This window comes from Micropterus dolomieu, linkage group LG03 (genome assembly GCF_021292245.1).
Source record: "Micropterus dolomieu isolate WLL.071019.BEF.003 ecotype Adirondacks linkage group LG03, ASM2129224v1, whole genome shotgun sequence".
NCBI classification, from domain to species: domain Eukaryota; kingdom Metazoa; phylum Chordata; class Actinopteri; order Centrarchiformes; family Centrarchidae; genus Micropterus; species Micropterus dolomieu.
The window spans coordinates 20815193-20820001 of NC_060152.1; the positions used below are offsets into that span (position 1 = coordinate 20815193).

General features: G+C 37.3%; 1 protein-coding gene across 4 annotated transcripts in view; it reads left to right on the forward strand.

The window, feature by feature from the left end:
* LOC123968861 (MDM2 binding protein) overlaps window positions 1-900 on the forward strand; it is a 34511-nt gene extending 33611 nt beyond the window's left edge. For all 4 annotated transcript variants that reach the window (XM_046045871.1, XM_046045869.1, XM_046045872.1 and 1 more), the window contains one exon: window positions 764-900. The gene's annotated coding sequence lies outside the window, so the exon portion shown is untranslated. The remainder of the gene's footprint in view (window positions 1-763) is intronic.
* The last annotated feature ends 3909 nt before the right edge of the window (window positions 901-4809 follow it).

Genomic DNA, 4809 nt, shown 5'->3' on the forward strand with positions numbered 1-4809 from the left:
GAGGACACTCTCATTTGTGATACTGTTTTTAAAAGCTCAGACAAGTCGATGGGATAAAACTGGTAAAAACTCTCTTGTTGCTGGTGAGGGACCTCTGAGTAAGAGGCCGCGGGGGTAATAGAGGCTCTGATTGACACCACCTTATTGGTAAACTGTCACATAAATGTGGTGTAAATTGCCCCTGTAGGGGTTATTAAAATTTAAAATTAAGACTTAAAATGTTGAATTTTTATGATGTAAAGCCCAGTAAGGTTACTGCGTCAGTGTAGCTGACCCTCCTCTTCTGTTGTTTGATCCCAGGATCTGAAGACATCTCGGGGTCTCCATGACGAGATGAAGAAGGCAGCCAGCAGCAACGTCAAACAGGTAACACCACCAAACACCAGTGGTTCTCCACATGGTTTAGGTCTTCTAAATAGCAATCTCCTGAAAGTAACATTTTTTAAAGAATATTTTCTATTATTGTAGGTCACTGACTGGGTGTTGGAGAAGACCTCAAAGAAGTAAAGTCAGTCTTGAAGATAAGTGAGGGAAATAACCTTTTTTGCTATGTTTTTATTTCATTGGTAAAGAGGGTTCCACTTTTATTTATTTATATATATATATATAATGAAAAGCATCTTGTGTCTCATTTACACACTTATTAGTGTTTGCTTTTTAAGCCTTTTAAATTGTTACATTTAGCCTGTTTTAATAACTTAATCTTTTGTTTAATATTACTTTACTTTCACTAAGGCAATCATAACATAATGATTTTTTTCAGATGTATTGAGCACGTGCACTGAGAGGCTACGAGGGCTTCCATGTTGGCTTCAGACTGCAGTCGTTTATTTTATGGCTAATTCATCTTTGTTGTACATTATACTGTTTGTAACACAATAAAGTGTTTTTTGAATCTTACTTTGTGCACAGTGTAACTTTCTGATTACAACCTGAGCCAGTGGGAAAGCGTGCACGTGTGTGTGTGTGTGTGCGCGCATAAAAGAGTATGCAGTGTGTGCTGTCTCTAAGAAATGTGAATTACATTATCAGTGCTAACGGCTAACAGCCCAATCAGGATGGTAGCTATTATTCAGACAGTGAAAAAAAGCCGTGAGCAGTGCAGCATATTATGCAGCGCTGATTATCACTGACACAAAAAAAAATTTGTCCTACAAAAAAAAGTCTCTCCTATGCCAAGACGCCATAAAATGATCTACTTTTGATACTTAATTTGTACTATAATTTACAGTAACACTTTTCAGGTCAATCATTTGTTAATTTCTTCAAAAGGTTTCTGGAAACTACTATGCAATTTGATACTAATTATAGTAAAAAACAGGAATTTCCTTGGAAGAACTGCTATTTAACCCCAAGCAGTTAATTTATTATCTACCAAACTTTATTCTCCACATTTGTTGAATTACGTGCTTGCCTGTAGACAAATCAATTTTACATGTACCGTAGATACGACAGTTAAAGGTCAATTAATTCATGTAATGTAAGCAAGTGGCACTTTGTTGAACATCTACTGCTACTTTCTGGTCAGCTGATAGTTGAGTATCAACATTCGACTATCCAGATATAGTGCCTGTGTTTTCCATAACTGGGATATTGTGTGAGGGTATTAAAGGGTATTTAAACTGCATAAACTGACATTTTTAGTGCGCATGTTTTTGTGGGAATGGACAGTGTGTTTATCTATCAGTGTATGGGAGCACCACTGAATGTCAGGGTGAGTGCAGATACTAAAATCGTATTATCTGCAGGTGCTGGTTGTATCGCAGTGAACCAACAAGAAGAGATAATACAGTTGACATTGTACCTCAGAAGTCTGCGTCACACACAAAATTGTTGGTAGAAAATGACCAGAAAAGGAAAAATACTGTGAGGCTATGCAGAGAAGACATCCAATGGTACAACTTATCAGCAGTCCTTGGTATAAAGTGATAAGGGTGACTAAGCATTCGTCTGCAAGTATGGAGACTTTATTCTATGAACACGTTTAAGTCAGAAGACCATGTCAAGTTGAAACATTACAGCATCTGAAGCATCATGTTGTAGTGGACATGGTTTATTGGTTTTAATTTCAGGACCCTAAATGATTTACAGACAAGTTCTGTGGGCTCATTAAATGAATGCAGCTCAGACTAGATGAGTTGGCCATCTGTTGTCGCCTCTGCTTGTTGTAAAATAAATGTTATTACAGGCCGTGGGAGGTTCTTGTTCCAGGGACTTTTTTGGCCGATAGAGGGATAAGAAAAATGAAAGTAAAGAAGAAAGATGGGGAAATGGGCTGAAACAGATTTATACAACAAAAGAGGGAAGAGGGGTCAGAGAAGGAAAGAGAGTCTTATGTCTTCTGAACTGTTTCAATAGACAAACTCGTGTGTGAAGTATTTTCAGCCCAGTTGGCACTCTGTTGCTTGTTCACCAGGGAAGCTATTTAATCTGTGCGTGAGTGTGGGCAGAACAGAAAAACATCCGTCTTCATGACAGCAGGTGTAACAGGCTAATTCAGTGTGTAAGTGTAGTTTCTGACATTGGTAATGTACTGATGAGCTAACTTGTACAGTATGGTGTTAATTGTTATCCACCTTGTTGCGTGGCCCTTCATCCATTCCTGATGATGTAACTCTATTAAAATGCTTCTTCTCAGCCATGAAATTAGCAAAGTAACATTTAACTCCCCTTCCATTTGGGCTTTTTTTTGAAAAACATTGAATAATGACAGAGATTTAAAATATAACACACAATGGATGAACTTAACTTAACTTGAGAATTGACAAGTAGCAAAACAAGCATAATGAGGTCTGATTTTTATCTATATATATATTTATCTGAGTTTTATCTCCATTTATACTGTACTAGAACTAAACAAAGTTATGTTTTCTGTACATTTTTATTTCTGTACAGTACAGCCCTAATGCAATTTCAAAGTCGGATCCACACTAGTAGTAAATAAAGGCCAGCTTTGCGCGCTCCCGCAGGTTACACAAACAGTCCATGCGCTTAACAACGATGGCGATGAGTTAAAAGAAATAGCCTGTGACTTGTTGGAGGAACGTCCCCAGAAACCTCGCTAAAAGTGTACGTCCAAAAGACAAAATGGCTTACGCCATAAAAATATATTCAGACTTATAAAACCATGCTTATGCACCCTTGTAACCCTACACAAACAATCCACTCACTTAACAACGATGGCGATGAGTTAAAAGAAATATCCCGTGACTTATTGTAAATGACATTGAAATAGTGTTATTTTCCAGAACAAACAGCGCATCACATCCATACCATCGTTTGGCTCGATTAGGAAGCGATAGCCTAGTGTTATTTTTTGTTTGTTTTAAACTCTAAGTAACAAAAATGATTCAGATGTGTGTGGGAGAATAGGATGGGATCACAGCTAGACTGCTGTCGGTTTGACATGAACGTGCGAACGCGGTTGTATATTCGCCGCTGTCTAACTCTGCATAGACCCTGATGTCAGACTAAACAGGTATTGCAGGATAAAACTGTGAAAGTAGAGGGTAGATGCTTTATCTTTATCATTGTGGGATTCAGTAGTTCCTGATAACAACACCGCATCACATAGACTAAATGTTACGAGGAGCAAACGGTATAGTTAGTGATGGGATGGATTTATGCGTGAGAACGCAAAACAGATGGCTCACAAGATGTTTACAAATGCGTGCGCGAGTGTTTATTTATCATTCGCACTCCTGCGTAGTAACGTCACTGACCGAATGGGGACAAACATACGCAAGACGGGATGACCCAGCTGAAAAGAGAGTAAACCAAATGCATTCCACCTGTGTTTAAGTATGTATTTAGGTTGAGCAAAACAGTCCACTCACAACGATGGCGATGAGTTAAAAGAAATAGCTTGTGATTTGTTGTAAACGACATTGAAATAGTGTTATTTTCCATGACAAACAGCGCATCACATCCATACCATTTTCCGGTTTTATACGGCAACACAGAGCGTCGGACATTGTGGGATTTAAGCTGAGATAGATATCACCCTATCTACTATCCTAACAATAGGAGACAATTTTAAGTATCTGAGAAATAAAAAGCTTTCGAACTAAAAAATAAAACATTAGGTCATGTACACGATAAGCAGAGTTTACCATACCATGGCTGTGAGGGAGACTGATGGTTTTGATTTTAGACTACAACATCCTTTTAGTCTAATTGTGTCAGGTCCTTCAAACATATGGAGCTAAATTAGGGCCAAATGTTTTGTTAATTTGAAAAAAGAAATTGTAATCGAAAAACTAAAACTTGAAATTGAAAACTTAATTTTTTGTCTAAAACTTAAAAAATACAACCATGTACTCAAACTAAAAATAAGTTTGCCAATTTTTTTCAGTTTAAATAAAATATTGATTTATTTCTGGAAGTATTTTGAAGAAATTATTTGTTTTTTATTTTTCACTTTTCCATATTTTGATATTTTAGGACTTTTATTTTTCAGTTCCACGTTTTATGTTTTCAGAGTCAAAGCTTTTTTTTTTTTTTACAGCATCAAATCTTTTTTTTACAGCTTCAGATCTTTTTTTTTCACTTTCAAATCTATTTTTCACTTTCAGATCAGTATTTTTCAGTTTCAGACTTTTGGCCCCGATTTTGCGTGGGGGGCGTGGTTTCAAAGGAGAGGGGCGTGGAATCATGAGTGACAGTCTAACAAAGAAGGAAGAAGACTCTCCTCAGTCATGTTGCCTTCACGAAACGTAGGCACTGCGAGAATCATGGCTCAATGCTTTCTATCCACCATATGCATGTGATTGGCAGTAAACAAACTAATGCCAGTGGCTAAGTTCCCTT